Genomic DNA, 20,281 nt, shown 5'->3' with positions numbered 1-20,281 from the left:
TGCAGAATTTCGTAATAATTTCCAGAATTACTGGGTCGACCAGGCCCAATGGTTAACGATCCTGGTTATGAATCTGATTTTGATGACTCAGATGTTCGTTTGCGCAAATTTTTGAAAAGTATTACTATTTGTGCACTAGAGAAGGATTCTGAGGAAAAAAGCACTGATTTTAATTGCATTAATTCTATTTACTTCATATAACAAATTGTGATAAATGAGGTTGTGAAAGAATAGGATAAAAATATGTTTACGAAATAGCCAAAATTTATGGCGATGACGTCAAAAAAATAGAAGACTGTAGCGAATTTATCCGGGCAATTAATTTTGCATTCGCTACATTAACACCGAGAATTAGTCGTTTCTCAGAATTTATGATTTCAGCGAGACTCATGTTTTACGAGCATACCAAAACACCCTTTTTTCCGTTTTTTTTTCGTAAACTTTATTTATTTCAAACAAGAGTCTGAGCGTGTCAGTAGCAGAAGCTACACCGAGCGAGTCGTTCCGCAGTAGAAACGGAACTTAATGATCAGACTTGGCTGTCGCTGTGCGCCTCCTTCTCCGATTCATCTCTCTCTTTCATTGCTGCAAGATATCTTCCACGTTGATTGCATCGGTAGGAACTCGCCGCAAAGTTTCCGAGAGAACTTCGTTTTTCTCTCTCCCAAATAGTGCAAAAAAGTCTACGGTAATTAGAATGCTCGAACAACAGTGAAAAAATGTCTTGGTGAAACGAGACGTGAACTTTCATGAAAAAACTCCCAGTCAGCCATTAAGTCTAATTAACATAATTTTATTTTTCACGTGACCTGACCGGTTTACAGGAAAACTACTAAAATTAACGGCTGCAAATAATGCCTGTTGTATTTCTCGAATAACATAATCGATCGATTCTTCACTTCCCCGTTTGAAAACCATCAAAGTTGTTCGTTCTACCGGAGTTGAGAGCAGTCTGAAATTGACGACGAACTTTAAATTGACAAAATGTGATCGACAGTGAACTTTAAATATTATTAACCGATACTTTTCTCGTTCACAAATGTTACTAAAATGATTCAACTCCTTTGCCGTTCATTCGCTCACGTTTTCGTTGCAAACCACTCGAGTGTTGCTGCTCCGATTGTGGCGATAACTTGCAAACCAGAAATGAGAATACGTCGATTTTAATAATGGCAATTTATCGATAGGCTTTATTATCTCACGAAGATAAACGGAACACTCTGACTCTACTCAGAAACCGATACATAGATAAACACATAGAGAGAGAGAGAGAGAGAGAGAGAGAGAGAGAGAGAGAGAGCAGAGTGTCTGATATAGTTTATGCGTCTGATCGACACTGGCTTATCTACTCGTATATCTCTTAGCTCGAGGCGCCTTGTTCGATGACGTACATCCAAGTGGAAATGGTTCGACGGTAACGTAGCAACGAGATGAACGCTTCGTATAAATGTATTCGTATATTTCTGTCCCCAGCTCTAGCTCCACTGAATCTAGAGCTGAATACATTAGCGGAAACTAGATGGCAAGTAGTAATAGTCTTTTCGGTCAGACAAAGAGTGAAATCGCACGTACTTTTGAAATATCGAAAATATACTAAAGTGAATGACAAAATATTGTAAGAATTAGATCATTTATCAAAAATGATTACTCTTTTAGCATCGCTTGATTGTTCTTGTGGAACTTAACGTATTCTTCATGGAAAAATAAATCATTGTGGAAGGCAGTGATAATTTTTTTTCTTATTTATAATATTTGTCGATTGCCAAGAATTTTTGAATCTTCATTTGGCATGACAGTTAATCGTTGGTAGTTTGATATACTTTACTCGCAATTTTTGGCATCTTTAAAGCCGTCAAATAAGTTGAACTGTCTCACAATAATTCGAAATTGAATGAATTAGTTTTTCACGTGTATTTCCATCACGGAAAGAAGAAAAGAACTTTTATCGCATCGGTTGAATGTCGGTTTGACAACACACTGACACAAATTTTCAACTTCCCTCCAGCTCACAAATAACAACCCTGAATTTTCAGCTGTCGTTATGTTCGTTAAATGCTCATTCGTTGTGTGGAGCTTTCGAGCCAGTCATGAAATCTTTGTTCATCCATCGATTCGATCTATCATTGTGGCAGGGACAGAGAGATCGTTTAAGTTTCAATAATAAATTTTCCACTTTCGCCATTCATTCTCGACGCTCTTTGTTGATACGTGCGGTGATAAATATGCATTTCGACGCTCTCTTCATACGAGTTGTGGGTCGCACAAACACGTGTAAACCCGCCCGTGCTTAATATCTTTTCAACTACTGTTTAATACGTTTATTTGAAAGTGCAGGATAACGCTCCTAGTGGAACGAAGCTTTTGTGTTTCGGCTCGTCTCCATATTCTCGTTCGCTTCATTTCGTTGTGCCCGATTCCCTCAAGCACGTGCAATCAAAATTGGCTCAATTGGCAACGTAATCAGAGGGTCAAATTCGTTGAAAAACTAGCTCAATTCACCGATGGCATGATTAGATGATAAATTGAGTGAAAAAACTGAAGTTTTATTCATTTTTCAATGAATTGAAGAAATATTTTGATTGTTTAAAATTTTTCAGAGTTCGTCAAATCTAAATGAGCCCAAATCAGGACCCATTCGCTAAATTTAAAGATAAAAAAGCATCGTCTCGATAACCCCCATAAAATCTTTGATGCCATGAATTCTAATAGCTTTTCTCAGTGGTTAATAACATAGTTGGGAATCCAACGTAAGCTTCGTGAGAAATAAACTAAAACGTATCTCGTGGTAATTTCGAGCACGGTTTTCTCTCTCTGAAGATTTTCGACTTTTGCACGAACATTCATTATGCGGTTGTGTGGTGTGCTAGGAAGAAGTTAAAGTCGTATCATCTCCTTAGGCGACCAACAGACGGTCCGTGCACGATGTAATATTATCGCGAAGATTCCATCGCGAAGTTCGTTGCCTGTGTGGTTCCGTGCAATTATAGCACACGTTTGCCCACACACATCCAACGTTTCCAGATTATAAGATCCGGACGATTTGGCCTCTTTCGTTACTAATACTAGTTTCACTCTTGTAATGTTCTTCTTCGGGTAGTACGGACTCTTAAATCCTTGTCACTGCTTCCGCTTCCACCTCGTTTAATTAGCAAACTTTCTATCTTGAGCGTCACTAAAAACCAAATCCGACAGATGTTTATCTGTTATTTGACGTCGCGATAAATACTTGGAGCGTTAAAAAATCGATCTGTGGAATCGGGCTGTTTTGCGTTGTCATGCAATCGATGATGGATTCGTTGAGAAATGAAGCGACTGATGAAGAATTATTATTTTGACGAATTCGTAGAAAGAGGTTCAAATGCTGACATAAATTTCGTTAATTTCTGAATATTCATGCCTCGAATAAGAGGCCGATGAGAATTTCAATCCTGGAATTGATAAGTTCAGTAGTTTTTCCATCAACAAGGCTTTGAAAAAAGTTATTACAACGAGTACGAAGAGCGGACTGCTTCACGGCGCTGAATTTCAACCGACAAGGACCGCACCTGCGAGACGTAAATCGGCGAATATTGTTTGCATAATGATGAATCGAGTTTTCACGTTATCGATGAGAAATATTGGAGCTTCCGTGATTTACAAGTTGGAGCGAAAAGAAGGAAAGTTGCCGGTCGTTACCACCGGTAACCGTGGAATATCGAGCGTCTCGAATCGATTCCTGGTTGAGGTCGGGGAACGAGGGAGTAAACGCGAGTTTAACGACGTTCGGTCGCGCACATACGGGTACATCGTCATGTATGTCAACACTAACGAATATTTTCTAAGGTTTATCTCTTTCTCTTCCTCTATGCCCCTCCCCACTCTCCCTCACTCTTTATTTTTTTCTCTTGTCATTTACTTCTGGCTTTACAATCGAGACGAAAAAATAAGAGGGTGTCCTTTCTTCATGACTTTATGACGGTAATAAGAGGTGAAAAAATGTGAAATTTTTCTTGTTATACGACCCGGGGGCAAGTGGAAGAACGATGTGTAGCAACGAAAGTATTTTAAGGTCCTACTATTAAGCTCACTTCGATCCCACAGGAGAGCTGCTACCTCCCTCGCCCTTCTCTCCATCGCATTCCCCCTTTCCCTCATCCTGCTTTCTTTCTCATACTTCTTCGTCGTTATTCTAAATCTGCAAATATTTTATCTTCTTTTTTCGTCCTCCTTCGCCTATTCCTTCTTCTTCGTCTTGCTCGAATCTACTCTTTTCTTTCGTCTTCCATATTGCATCCTCTTCACTTGGCTGCTCGTCTCCCCCATATTTCTGCACGTACCTCCTGCTATTCCTTCACTTTCTCCTCTTCGTGTTCCCCATTTGTTCTTTCACTCGCTCATTTCTGCCTCCACCATTTTGCCTCCTCTCTCACTCGCCCATTCTCCTCCCTCCGGGATATTTCCAATTCAGAGGATATTCACCTGTTCGCCTCACGCGATCACCCCAATGTTGTGCGATGGAAATTACCGACGACCATCTCGTACCGGCCTAACGACTTTGAATCAACCACTATTCCACACGGAATTGCACGTATGATGTATATTATAACTCGTACCAACGGAACTAAATCGGCTCGAAGTATAACTCTCGCTTACCGAGGCAAAGCTCTTTGAGCTTGTGATTGATTGGGTCCTCGCATGTTTCTACTTGCCATTGCGAATTACGGGAAAAGCACCGATTCCCTTACATTTCACGACCTCCTGTCATATTCCTGTTTCCGTCTTTCTTTTCTTTCCTGGACTCATTTTTTTCTGCTAACGTTTGAAAGATTTTTATAAATTGATGGAGAGCCTAAGCATTTTAAGCAATGCTGATAAATCATCAGGAGCTGACCTTTCAAAATAATTCGAGGCACTGTGCTCGATTTTGTCACATAATCAGATTACGAACTCACGATTAGTCGGAGCTTTGATTAAACTGATACCGTTGGCTCGATCCTGGCGACTTAAATTCGATCCATTAACACGTGTTGTCAAGTGGGTAGTGCAGATTTCTTCAACTTGACACGTTCGAATTTCGAATATTTCTGTGATTAAATAAAACATGCTTTTACGTATGTGATGACCGTTACTAAGCAATTGTAATCTAATACTTTTCTTCTGATTCATTTTCTCTTTGAAATGTCAACCAATTGGGTGGAGTTATTTTCAAAAACTATTGATTTTTATTCCGAGATAAATTCCTCGTATGCTTTCGGTCGTTCAGCAACGGAAAAGACCAATTTTCTTTGACAATTGGATGAAGATATTTACAATGAGATTTTTTAGTTCCGAGTAATTCATCACTGGTCCATTTTATTTCTTCCTTTGGAAATCCATTCAAAAACGATACATTTTGTTTTGCCTTAAGGGGTCTATCCTAATTAGAATTATCAAAAAACCGATTTTTTTTATTGCATTTTTCAAAAGTATACGTACTAAAATTTTATACAGATCTGAGCAGTCTAAGTGAAATTTTGAGCGAAGTTTCCTTGGTTGTCTGAGCGCGCTGATACGCGTTTTTCACAAAATCACGTTTTTGGATGGCTCGTTGATAAAATCTCTGAAACTATTCAACCGATCCTTACCAAAATTTGACCACATGTTCCTTATGACTATAGCACATATTATACGAATTTTGAAATTTTGAGTGAAACTTTTCGTTTTTGCAAAAAACGATGTAAAAAACGTGCTTTTTCGTATTTATTGAATAATGACCGCCATTTTGTCACTTTTGAAGAAAATCAAAATCTTTTTTCCTCCGATCATCCATTCCAGAAATTTTATCAACAGCGTATACCCATCTTTTTTTGGGTCTGTCTTCTCCTCGATTTTTCTGTTCGAAAACTGAGTAAAATAAATATAAATTTTTCTATTTTAACAGTGTATTTTTTAGGCCCAACATTTTTTATATTCATATTTATAATTTATACCGGTAAAAAAAATTATTGAAAATAGTCTATTTTTTGCCCGTCTAATTAGGGCAGACCCCTTAAAATATAGAGTCCGCAAATCGATTGTTCGATCGGTCAGAATCTCCGAATCTCATTGCAAGATCCTTCAAACATTTTTTCGTCACTTTTTAGCAGTCAAGTAGCTTCGAGCTTGACCAACCGGATGCTTCATGTTGCAAATGCTTACGGAATTTTGTATCCACCGAAGAGAAACTCGTAATGAAAAAATAAATTGAAAGTTACGAAAGTTGGAATGAAAACGAAACAGTTGTAAATAAACGAAACGATGTTTTTCCAAACTTTTGAATATTGCAAAAGTATAGACTTGTGAATAAAAAACTTGAATAATGGAACGGAAATATATCTCGAAATGAGATGAGCCATTCAGCCGTTGTTGTCAGATCGTCCGACTATCTCGCTTTCTTCCGGAAAGCGTGGTCAAATGATATTAGGAAGAGCGAGAGAGAGCGCGCGGGGATAAGTGTTCGTTGCAGGGAAGTAAAGTCTCGCGTGACGCGGAGCACTAAGATATCCTGGGGCGCCACGTTTCTCGTAGTTCGGTTAAAAAAGAGGAGAGAAGCAAGGCTTTATCCCGAGAGGAGGTTGGTGAAGGGTTAAACCCTTTCTCGGCGTGTAACCGCGTCCGGATCTATCCACCAGTCTGAGAGAACAGCCGCGACTATCGTTCCTGAAAATAAATTAACATTTCCTGGCTAGTGATTTATTGTTCCGTTTGCCATTCGCTGCTATTTCATTCCAACATCCTGCCGGAGATTCTACATTGCATAAATATATTTATAGCGGTATATCTGTATACGCCTTTCGTCACGACGAGGGGCTTGTATAGTCTCGTTGCAAGTCATGTCTCAGTCCTCGACTCAAAAAGACGAGAGAGGAAAGATCCTCGTACATTTGTCTCTGGAGGAGAATGAAGGAGGATAAAAAGACGATAAAATGCACGGACGACCAGTGAAATATTAAAATGGGGTATAAAACGCAAAGCAAATGACGATTTGAGAGTTGCTTCACTCGAGAATCACGTGTACGAAGACGTTCTTTCTTCTCGTAACAGAATCAAATATTTTCGGAGTCAAATAAAACGGGAAAGAAATTTTTCTTTTTTTCAGAACCTTTCCAATGCTGTATATTCCAGTCGTTCATCATATTCTCCGAGAGTAATGATAGAAAAATATTTGTCCAATTAAACAAGTGACTCGCAGGCTCCTGATTGCGTGAATGATGAATAGTCAACAGGTGTCCAGAAATAATAATTGTCTTGAGAACTTCGCCCAGGCAAGAAAAAGAGCTCTTGAAAAATCACATGATCGTACACTCATCAATGTTGAGATGTATTTTTGACAGATAATAAAAATATGCGTTTGAAAGAAGTCGCATTCGTCTTGCAAATGAATGCGCATGAGAACGAATCGTGGGCATTTCGAAACGGTAGACCGCACGGTTTATCCGCTAGTAGCTACATCGCTATGACCCATATAAATATACATTTTATCATCCCCTATATTGAAACGGAACGAACGGAACGAGGTTCGGGGTCGTCGTACGAGGTTTTCATTCCTGGGAGAGCAGACGACGAGAACGAGGTAGGTCGGGTCTTAAGGGTCGTTGCGTTCGAAGCCAAGGAAGAGTTTTCTCCGAGTCTCTCGCCCTTCTGTCTCCACTCTTCTTGGCCTGCTTCATACGTTGAGACGCCAAGAAAGACTCGATTCTTACGAGCTTCGCTGCAATTTATACATTTGCTCCGTGGTCCTCCCACGATACGGGGGAGATTAACGTAAATCAAATTTCCATCTAGACACAACGAGAAAGACGCTGCAGGGGGTGGAACAGGGTGGAGGGGGGTGGGCAGAAAAAAATTTCGTCTGGACTGGAAAAAATGCAGACAACGATGAACGACGTCGGCCCTCCATTGATCACTGACAGTCTGGATATCGTGGCTTGCGTCTCCACTCCTTCTATTTTCGTTGCCTCGTTTATCCGACCTTTTTATCGACGTTTCTGTAGCGTCGTGAGCAAACGGTTATGAATACATGACAAATGGCTTCGAATTTTATCGCGCGCTACATATTTTCTTTTCTCATATTTCGCCGCGACAAAAACTCGGAATTATTACCTTATACTATGCTCAACCTTCCATGGTTGAGGCACAGCATTTCTTATGTTTGAATAAACGTTCAATTTTCTGATGCAAATTTACGCTTCGGCAGATGATCGAATTTTCTCGAAAGCTCAGCAAAAATACGAGTCAACTGAGACAGTAGTTGAATCGAACTTTTTTTCTTTTCAATATCGCTGAATTTCGACAATGCAATAATCGATAACGTCGCCCTACGTACAACAATCACTCAAGCGCGAAACGACCCGGTATGCTCGTTAGTGAAAAACCTTCGCTCGACTTTTTTTCCTCGCTCTCATGCCACCTGACATTTTTACTATTTCCGCGAGATAACGCGAATTTAGGTTAGGATTCGTCGATTATACAGTCCGAAATAGTTGGCGAGCGGGGTGAGAGAAACGATTTCCTGCCTCGATATAATGTCCTTTGTCTCACTCAGCTCACTCTCCCTCGCAGACTCTGCGGAAAAAGGTAACACTTCGAAATCCGAAAGAAAAGCACAGCCACCCAGAAAAGATCGCAGTTACTGCTGCTGCTTAAACACATATACCCACCGATGAACATATATATAAAGAAATGAATTTCCTCTCCGGCGGTTTTCGGTCTACTCTGTTGTTGCAAAACTTCTGGCTCGAGGAATTGTTTCTCTCCCTTCTCTTCCCACCTGGTCTCTCGAGGACAAGGACAAAGAGCGATAGCACTTCGTAGAGTGTCGCGCTTTTCTCTCGCCTCTCGCAGACTCCGCTGTAATAATATCTCTACAGTTTTCCATCACCCACACAACGATACAATGAACATCATCCGTCTGTTTATCCACACATCGCTATGCTTTATGTATTCTGATGAACAGTGATAATATTTTTCGTTACACAAGACAAACGATAAAATCGCAAGGCCGTGCTCATGAAATGAAAAACAAGAAAAGAAAAGAGATTCTCAAATACTTTTTCAAAACTTTTCTACACATCCGGATACAAGAAAGATTGTTAAATTGCAATTTCTTTATTGGTACATCCGCGAGTGTGCGAATTTTCATTTTTTTCGATAAAAACAGAATTTCAGTGAAGTTGAATTCAGTGTATTAAACGACAGTGATGGCCCATAAAATGAATCTTATGATAGCTGATGCCTCATCGATTGAAGGGTGAAATGATAGTACGTACTTAAAAGGAAGAGCTTACTCATTCTTATTAATCGTTACATATTAGAGATGTCAATAGCAATATTATTTTTCTATGTAAGTTCATACTGCAGGTGTTCCTAAAGCCCGTTTTATCTCGGAGCCATTTGATTCCGCGCGTAAAGAGTTTTTTTACTTCATCAGAATATACGGAAATGGAATAAGATCGAGGGAAATTTTTATGCGATCCTATCATTCAATTCTCGGGAGAAAAAATTCCTATAAAAAATTCCTCTGCTCGGATAGCCAGTGAAATAAAGAATAACTTCATTTCCGAAGCAAAAAAAATTATTTTGCAGTGGATGTGGCGCATCGATCGCTCACTGAAAAAAGCAACTTTTACTGACCCAAAGCGAGTTAAAGAAAAATTGAAATACCGGTATGAGACCAACGGCGTAGTTAAAGTTTGCCAAGATTCTTTGAAAAAAACTGGCTATCGCCCTCGCCACTCTGATTTGTGGCGGACTGATGAGCGGATTGTCTGGAATTTCTTTAAAAAGCTTTTAAAGCGGTCGTTTCTTCTTTATACCGTAACTCTCCTAGCAATAAATGTGAGCAGTTCTTGACGGGGTAAAATAAACTTCGATTAGTGTGTAAGCACTCAAAGGGATGTTGCATTGAAACGGTTTTACTTAGCAAAACATCTTTTCACGTTTGACCCTCTTTTCCTTCGCTCTCAGCACTCATTTTTCTTGCTACCAGACATTCTTCACATCGACCACTTAATTCCACTTCGGGTCTTACTGGCAGCAAAATAAGAAGATCCTGCTAACGTAGTTCCCAAATCTGCCGGTCTGTCTTGCGTCTAACTCGCTCCCTGGATCGGTACACAGAGGCATTTCACGTCTACGCAGATGTTAATGTTGACTCGAATCACTAATCTCCGTGCTCTCTTAAAAAATAATTAGCACAATTGGAAAAGCGAATAGTTGTTATTCAAAAGCGTTCGCGAGTTCAAGAATTGCAAGAATTCCAAAAAAGTTCAATCCGAAAAAATAATCTCCGATACAAAACTTTCTAGAGACCGCTCGGATCAATTGGGAGGGGATTAGAAAAGAATGAATAGATTGAAATGGATTTTACAGCGTGGAATAATGAGAATGATACAGCAAGTTTGAGTTAAGAGTTTTAGCAAGAGAGTTCGAATTTAGCGAGGTATCAAGAAATCTCCTAAAAATATGTGCGCAAGCACACAAAAAATGTAGGAGCGAATAGTAGCGAAAGGCAGCACAGAAGCTGCGTATTGCGGCGATGGTTCGTAGTGAAAGCGAGAATGAAAAAGACGCGGTCATCGCACCGAGTACCGACCCGAAAGTGAGAACGATAAATTGAGAATAGTTCGTCGAGCCCTGAGATTGCGAGTGGACATTAAAGCTCCCGGACCCAAAACTTCGTGCTGACTCGACGACACGATTTGGCGAAAAGAGGCGGTCACCACACCGATTAGTGAACCTGAGAGTTCCAAAGAAAGTTAGGGATCGTGCATCGAGTCTTGAGATTGCGGGTGGGCTTCGCATCTACCGAACTCGAAAGGATAGGAATTAATCGTTCGCTACGTAAGTCCTAAGAAGCACTGACGATGAGGGAAGCTTCTCGTTATAAAAACCCTGAAAAGCACTCTTGTTTTCCGAAAATCCACCCTCGAATCGTCCCCCTGCTTCGAAAGCTCTGCGCTGGTCGGATCGTCCCGTTTGGTTGCAAAGCAGATGAAGAGTCAGTTGAGGCGTAGTGAAATAATAGAAAAGACAAATTTATTCCCAAGTCCTGAACAGCCAGTGTTTTTCGGAGGCACTTGTTCGGTGTTCGCTCTGACGAGGAATGACCACGCAGCTCTGCGGGAGCCCTGTATTTATACCCGGCCGTGAAGCGACAGTGAAGCCTGATTGGCCGGTGGTCGCGTGGTGGGGAGCGCGAAGCGGCGGTGATGCCAAAGTGGTTAGAGGACGCGTAGTGGGGGGCGCGGAGCAGAGGTGAGGCCCGATCCGCGCGCTTGTCCTAACGAGTTAATGTTTTCTTAATACTAAGCGTTTACTATGTTTCGAGTTATTAATTTCAGGGCTTTCTGGGCTTTAGTTTTTGTATTTTATGAAAGAAAGAAAAAAAATTAAATGTTACCAGCTAAAAGAGCACGCTGGCAAAACATTCGTGTAACTTCTCCATTAATTTCAATACGTGAGCACGCATACGAAGATATAAAAATACGAAAAAAAATCATTCTGTTTAAAATGCATAAAAATAATTTCTGGAATGGATAGAAAGTTCTATTGAATAAATATACTTGAAGCTGTTCTCTAGTCTTCTCTTCCATTCTCTCTGCACTTAGTCCACTCAGATGCTTTTACTTTGTACCTGCTGTTATCGCACTCATGCGATAGACATTTCCGGTTTTGTACGTTATTTCACTTGACTATGACGACTCGACGATCGATAGTCCTCCGCGAAGCACCAATACGACGACCGCAAGCTTCACTATCTACCTCACTCCCTTTCTATTTCCCTTTTCTACCTCTCGGTTTGTCTGGCTCTGACTTTGTTTCTCTTCGCCTGCGGAGTAAGCAAAGCCACCTTGATCCCGGAAGGATACGTCGAGTTTCCGCTTCTAGATAGCTCGTTGCTGAGCATTGCTTGAAAAACTTGTACGAAGAGAGAAAGAGACGAGGAATGCAGGGTATCACTTGTAACCAGGTAAACATCATGATTGCCAGCTTTCATTCCACCATTTCAACGCCGTAAGATCGTTCGATGAATGGGCGATGAATGAAGTCACGTTCATAAAAGCTTTTGCTTTTGTTTGGTTCATTCAATTCTGTGACTAGCAATATTAGAGTAACCATCATTCGAATCATTTATTCATAAATTTCGTTTGCTTCAAGCATTCAGTTTTGATACTTTTTCCTTCTATTCGCCCCCGAGATAAGCTGTGTATGCGTTCTATTAAACTCCTCTGGAACTCTCAAGGTTCTTTTATCTCTGAGAATGCTGAATTACACTTCGTAATTGTTTAAAAGTCACAAAACTCTGTAACTACGATTAGAATAATCGAGCATTTTGTTTCCCTACTCGGGTATACCGGTCTCGAGACAACTCAACGTCTTTCAATCTAAGATAGCGAGTTTCTCGAACTGTCTCATTAGAGGATGTTACAATTACTACCTGGAGATTCCACTCGAATGCATCGGAGATGGTATACCATCCATCCTGCTACGCGACTCGCTGAGAGCTTCGGTTTCGTCGAGAAATTTCATTCAGACCTCCCTCTCTCTCTCTGGTTGTCGTTTTTTCGCACACACTTGTGTTTCCACTCGGAAGACACATGCATGTAGAACTAGTAGAGATTTACCATGAATTGGTTTTGCTGATAAATTGTCCTCGAGCGAAGAGCAGAAGAGACAGAGAAAAAACACTGAGCAGAGATAATGAATTATCAAGTAATTTCTTGGGTTACTCGATTAATTTTCTCTCGATGCATCCATCTGCAACGTGAAATTCCCAACGAAATATACTCGAGGACTGGTGGAAGAAAGAGGGGAAAGATGGAGAACAGACACCCCAGTAATTTTCACGTGCACCAGCAGAGCCAGGTGTTACATTTCATCGTCTTAGAAAGAAAAAACTCGTTGAAAAGAAAAGGAGGAAATGTACTCGCTGTAATTGATGAAGAAACTTGAACCTCCAAACTCGCAGTAGTACCAACAGCACAAACATGTAATTTATGTTTCCTCGTGTTCTCCGAACGTTTTGCGTGAGTAAAGACAATCTTCAACACTATGCTTTCCATCTCTCTAGAATGATCCTTGACGTTTTTCCACGACGGAGAGTATTTTAATAAAAAGGCTTCTTGGAACTCTCGTCATTCCAATTGTTCGCGATGGCATTTTCCTCTTTTACATTCATAGAGTCGAGCGGACGCTTATAGACCTCGGTGAACACGTCAAACAGAAAGTCTTCCTGGAAAAAATACACGCAAACATGTTTTCTCGTCACGTAAGTCGGTTGAAATTGAATAAATAATGGAACTTCGAAAATCGGTCTGAGCTGGATCTGGACGTTAGCGACCCAATTGACGAGCGCCTCCATCAAATTCCTTTCAATAATCTCGATTTCAGTCCAACAGGATCGTACAAAGATCAAATTGCTCAAATTTCCTACGCAAACGATCGCCGTTTTATTTTTTTTCATAAAAAATGATGGTAAACTACCACACAATTCTTACCGAGTTTAAGGTCAACAAATTTTACTCATGCAAGGTCCAGCGAGAGGGCCAAACTTTTGCGGTGACCACGGGCAAAAACTTGCGCATCGAAGCTCAGTGGAAGTTGACTTCCTTAAAGAAGTAATCCGTAAGTCCGCTAAAAATTGACCTGACCAAAGTAATTCCCTGGATTTGCGGCATGAATTTTTCATGTCGTTATCTCAGATTATTCAGAACAAAATGATAATCTGCATCAATTATTTTTGGCTGGAACTTCAGGTGCTTATTTGTACGCAAATGTTGGCACATTTTTAACGCCCAGCACATACACGTGAGCATAAATAGAGGATGGAAAAAACATGAGCGGGGCGTGGTGCAATGTTTGATGCTGCAACGCTTCTCCCTTGGGATGAGCCGAGCAAGGGATGAAACGTCGTTTTATAAGGATATAACGATAAAGCGTTGCTGCAACGCTTGTAGACTGGCAAATGCTTTTCAGTCTTCACATGTATGTGCGGCATCTTTATACATATATATATAAATATGAAAATTCTTCACGACTGGAAGGTCGCATGTGACACGAACCACCGAATAAATACATGTGAGATGCGCCTTTTTAGTTGTTGGCGATTTAATACTCATATAAGAACGTATAGACGTTCGTATATAAGAACGAGGTGGTAGGAAATTGTGTAGGAGTAGGATTTGTGCACGATAGGGGTTGTGTAACGTCAATGCAATTTCTCTACCCTCAACTTCCTCTATATCCATCCCTTTTTTTCGGCTCTCGTGCTCTTTTTGTGTCATCCCTTCACGAGCAAAAGACTCGACGAATTACCGTTGTAGGTTAAGCATAGGAATACTGTGGAGTTGGTAATTTTTTCAAAATAATCAAATTTTCCCATCGTTTGCAAATTACGTAATCCACTGTAATATATTAAAATATAACACATTTTATTGAAGGGTATAAAGTGGAGAGTAATGCATAAATGAAGACTCTTTATACTCTGTGCGTTGTACGACTGCACGAGCGTTGAGCTCTAGGCGTTTCGTCTCATCAGGTCGTAAGTCGAGTGAAACTGACGAACAACCGTTGAGTCGACAAGTTTTTTCTGGGTTTTGATATCTGAAAAATGAAGCAAGTTTCGGATTGAAATTTAGTGTCAAATGGATGTATTTGACGAATCAACGAGTCATGAGATTTCAATTCTCTTTTTTCGATTCATGTGAAATCTTTCGATATCGAGAATACTGTACTCCGCGCGGATTTAGAGAGTAGCTGTGAAAATCGTAGTGGAAGAGCCATCAGAGACGATGGCCATGTAAGGACGGCTGCTCTTTTTGTCTTTTCTTTCCTCTCATTGTTTTACGATCTCGACGAATAAGGCCAGACGATCGTTGGGACAAAGTACGTGTGTACTTTCCTCCGCAGGGAATTCATTTGTTTTCCTCGCTCCTCCACTTCCTTCTTCTTTTTCTTCATCCTTCTTCTTACCCTTCACGCTCTCTTGAACGAAAGAGCTACGGGAGTGTCCCCACCTGATGGAAACTCGAACTCGAGTGTGCACACGCGTGCAGGGAAAGAGCGAGAAAGAAAGCAGATGCACGAAAACACACGTGCGCGCAAGCTCTCGAAGGGCTCTTCACCCTTCTTCCAACTTCTTTTTATACATTGTGCCCTGCTGCGTTGAAAGTTGGGAGATGAGAAAGCTTCTGTACGAGAAAATAGCGAGGGAAAAATGTCAATGACAGGAAAAAGCAACCAAGTTTTCATTCCTCGGGATTTCCCTACTCCAACTTTCCTCATTTTTCTTCCCCCGCGATAAAAACTCCGCAATATTCCGTTTACGGAATTCCATGGAAAATACTATCATTGTTTTCAGTTTTTTCTTCATCAGTTTGGAGGTTGCGACGAAAGTGCAGCAGTTTTGTGGCCAAATGAGATCGTAGACCCAAAAGAATACTCGCGGCTTCATTATCATTCCCGTGAATAAGATTTAAAAAACTTGAAATACGAGCTTTTAGACAAAACATAACTATTTCGTGCCACAGCAGAGAACGAGAGAGAATAAATATACGAAATATAGAGAACCGCACAGAGAATTGTCGAAAGAGTAGTAACGAGGTCCAACAGAGTTGAGTTTTGCAACTACCCTCTTCATGCGAACTCTGTTTACTCATTCACTTCTTTTTCATACGTCTAGATGTATATTTATGTACACAAAATGTATAGCCGTACGTACACGTATATGGACCTTTGCCCTCGTTGTTGAATACGTATAGGAGCTGTGCTCGATTCGGTATAAGCGTTTCGCAAGCATTTCAAAGGGATGTTTTCGTTGATGAAGTGTACAAATGAGGTTTCGGCTTTACGGGTTGACGCATTCGCCTCCTTCTTCGAATTCTTCCTGCCACGATTTTTCATTTTCATACGCAACGTTCTAAGCTTTCGTAATTTAATTGAAAGTGAAATAAATACGAATTTGCTTGCCGCGTTTATTCCACTAATTACCGAAATGGAATTGACTCGACTGGAATCGTTGAAAATTAACAGAAATTTTCATCAGTCATTTAAATCTTTCACATCTTTACGAATCCTTGAAGCGACGATTCAGCCCAAAACAGTAGTTTTTTGGTCGTGTGTGGATTTTCTCTTTCGCGGAAAAATAATCATCGCTCGCTCCGACGTTGATTTTAGGAAATGTTCACCTGTTCCCCCCGTTGACACCAAACGCCGAATCGATGGAGATTGACGATGAAGATGTCGAATATTTGAGAGAAATCACAGACGTTTTATACTCCGAAGATTCGTCGTAATTTCATTTTTTAGATAAAGTTGAAAAAATAAGAGTTTCGAACTCGTTTCGTGCCTGAATATTCGCACCCTTTAAACGAAGTGCGTTATTTATAAAGATAATTATCTTCGACCCTCGACGAGAGTGTACTTTTTTGCCCCACGTAGCAAAAATTAATTTTGTTAAATCGGTAAAAAATGCGATTTCATGGAGTTTGAGGCTCTCAAGCTCACGATAAAAAGCAACAATAAAAAACGAGGGAAAAAGCCGTTGGGATAGATCAAGATAAGATATGAGGAGGGAAAAACAGAGGAGAGAAAGAAAGGTGAGTTTATACGGGCCAACCTCGCGTTATATTGGCCCTAATGCGGACCAGGGGCTATAAATAACTCGCGCTTTACCTCCGGAACCCGATCACCGAGCTTTTCACTCACCCCTCTCCTTCCTCCCGTCGGTTTCACCCCGCCACTGACGGATCCCGTCCCAGGATCGGTAGGGGCGAGCAGCGATATGTGAGGATCACCGTCGTGAGATATATTCAAAGATTGAGAGTAGTGAACGCGCGAGAGGAACATCAGCCAAGAGGGCGGAATCCAACCCCTGTTAAAACGCACACCAGTTATGGGAAATATACCTCGTTCACGCCCTCGCACTCTCGACCTTTAAACTCAAAGTACGTGCAATAACATGCAAGTATGTCGAGCAGCTTTTCTACCCTATTTCTTCGTCTCCCATCTTCCATGTGACGAGATTTAGTCATTTTAGTATTTCATTGAAATTTTTTTCACCGAGGGACGAACCGAGGTTAAACTGATAATGATGCAACGACTCACAAAATGGGGACGCTTTTTTCAATATTGTAACGATTCTTTCTAGCATTCAGGGAAATAACGCTACAATTTTAAAGATCGAACAAAATTTATCAATTTATTGGGTCATTGGTATCGAGGACAATTATTTTAAGGAGAAAGAAAACTCAGCTTTTTTATTTTAGCTTCGAATAGTTCCTTGGATGTACCGTCGGACCTGTTCGTTTGAGTTGTGATCGCTTCATCACACTGACTCAATTCGAACGCATCTACCTCGACTCGCCAAAAGTATGAGAGGGGGAATCGAGTCGCGGAAAAAGACTTTACTCGAATTGCGTCCACTGAAATTTTAAGCCAGAACTCGAGTTTCAATTTCCCGTTACAATATAAACATTCATTTTTACTTTTGACAGTCAATTTTTGGTCAAGTTGAGATGGATATGAATTGAGAAGAAAATGGGGTTTATCGATTTTTTCGAATAATAAATAATCGAGTTTTTAATGATCCTACAACGACCATTTTCTTACCCGCATTGAAAAAACAAGCTGCACCTGTTTGACTTTTTATTGAAAAGATTCTGGAAAAGCAATGATTTCCGGCCCCTTATCGTTACAAGGATTACAAAAGAGGTGTGAGAAAAACGTTGTATCGGTGACGAGGTGATTTGTAAGTATATTGAAAAGGTGCGCGAAGCCCTACAGATGTTGAGCTCGTTGCACTTAACCTCTCTTTGTCTTTCTTGTTTTCTCTCTACCTCATGGGCTCGCACACGCACACACTCACGATAGGGAAATTATTTTATGGCTGTATAGAGCTCTCTTACTCTCTATACGTATAGATCGCTTGTGTCGAGGTCACCACGTGGCTTCTCGCTATCAGCGAGATTTTGCACTATTGAACGAGAAAATAGAAAATTTGTTGGACCATTTGATCAAGATTTTTAAACATCGATCGATCAATTATTCGTAAAAAATGTAATCTTCATTAAAAATTGAATGGTTGTCAATTTTAATCGAAGATTTGTCTCATTATTTTTATCGATCGTTGGATTTTGTTGGTAACATCAATTGTGATTACTTCTTCAAATAGAATTTCCGACCTGACACCTTGAACTTGGTAGAAAAATGTACAGAATGTATGAACACGAGAAATGAAGCATAATAGCTGCATAAAACGGGTTGGAAATTTATCTCCCTAATAAAACATTGTGCCAGATATGTGCAGCATCTCGTTTCGTCTTTTCTCGTAATTTCCTTGACGATTTTCTCGCTCCGCTGCTTCCTTTTGTTTTGGCTCATTCCGACCCTCACGTGACGACACCTTTCTCCTCGAAATGTTTTCTACGACGACGAACTTCAACAGGTAGCTCGAAAACGCAATGAATTTACCATAACTCGACTCTATCGTCCCCTCACTCGGTTCCCACACGCAAAATATGTAAAAAAGGGTGCGAGAGCTCCGAGGGATTTCGAGGGTTGGAAGTATTAAGGTACTGAATCTCGTCATCTTTTATAACCTTCGGTTCCCAAAGTCACTGCTATGTGCTGTCGGCTTTAAACTCAAGCAACTCCGCTTCGAAATTACCAGCCTTAATTCAGAACAGTTGAACTGCAAAACATATTGACCATCCAGAAAAATGTTGAGTTGAGGATCCCAAATTCTTTGTCAGCATTCGGAAATTTGAGGTTAAACACAATAAACAGAGAAAACGGATTCGTTTTGTATAGTGAGGAATATATTATTTTTCAAGAATTTTATAAGTACTCAGACACCGATTACAAACAGCACAGTATTTTTTGAATTTTCCAATTTTTCGTCCCTTGATTTCTAAACAGCTTTATGTGGATAACGAACAGTGATGCACGTGAGAAATATATTTCGTTTTGTTTTCCAGTGTTATTCATCATGTCAAACTAGCACTTACTGATTAGTGGAAATCACAAATTTTGATTGTCAGCATAGTAAATTCTGTGATGAATACACGAATATACACCGAATGCCTGTGACATTTTACCATACACATAGATTTTTTTCAAGGTTGCCCGAGCATACTTTACCAAATAAGCATTTTAAGTGGCTCAAAACATTTTTCACAGTGTTTATAGAGAAAAAGACTCTTTGGTCTTTTGAATAAAAGCTATGGGTAGTGGTCTTTTTATTATGGTGTATAGAGCAATTCTTATTACTGCCCTTCGAATTAATACTGCAATCCAGTACGTATATACTGTCCCTGAGATACTATATTCCTAGTAATTTCCCCTAGAATTTTCGGTCTCGTTTTCTCCGTGTAGATTTGCTCCAGGAGATCACTTGTACAATCGTCATTGGTGTTTGAATGAATGTTCGTGAATTTACCTAGCAAAATATTGGGAAGTGAATTCTTATTGCGATTGGGAATTGAGCGTACAAATTAATTATTGATATTGACAAAAAATATTCAGAATTTACGTTCCAAGTGATTTCATAATATTCCTTTGTGCTGCAGTTCGAGAAGGAATCTTTTCCGGCATATCCCTTCTGAAGAGAGCTTTGGTTCATGCTACAAAAGGGGTAGAAAAAAAAATTTTCTCGATATGTACTTCGCGATGCTTGAAAAGAACTTCGCAACATTTCTTGAGCTTCGAGGGGAAAAGAGAAAGAGGAAGAGACAGAGGACAATCAGTAGCATCTTTTTACCGACGGTTTGCTGTGAAGAGGCAAAAAAGATTTGAGATGAGAGAGTAAGAAAAAAAGCAATATCGAGCCCAGAGGAAAATGTCTCAGAGCCATCCGTTGTAAAGGATTCGAGGAGTTCCTCAGAAGCTATAAGCACGAAAGGAGACGTTCCAATACGCGGAATGGCTCGGCCAATGCCTTTTCGTTCTCTCATACACGTTACACTACTCTCGTCAAATCTTTTTTCTCGAGAAAAAAAAATCTTTGGCAAAGTAACGTCGCAAATAAAACGACGATATGGGAAAACATGTACGTCAGTGGCAGACGCCGCGAGAGCCTTCTTCATTTAATCGAAAAATCTTTTGCCGTTCAACATTTGCCAAAACGCAACATTTTCTCGATACGTCAATTTCTCTTTAGGAATATTATAAACGCTCTCGTAACCTTCCCATTCAATACTCGACGTATTTGGCTTTTTTTTTCACGACGATCCTTGTAATCTATTAATTCATATCCGCAAGAAATATTCAGTTATTCACTACTTTG

General features: G+C 40.2%; 1 protein-coding gene across 2 annotated transcripts in view; it reads left to right on the top strand.

The window, feature by feature from the left end:
* unc-13 overlaps positions 1-20,281 on the top strand; it is a 271,226-nt gene that overhangs the window by 16,152 nt on the left and 234,793 nt on the right. The gene's annotated exons all lie outside the window — the stretch shown is intronic.

Source organism: Venturia canescens, chromosome 6, assembly GCF_019457755.1.
Source record: "Venturia canescens isolate UGA chromosome 6, ASM1945775v1, whole genome shotgun sequence".
NCBI lineage: Eukaryota > Metazoa > Arthropoda > Insecta > Hymenoptera > Ichneumonidae > Venturia > Venturia canescens.
Note: the sequence above shows the minus strand (reverse complement) of the source record. Positions and strands in the feature narration are given on the sequence as shown.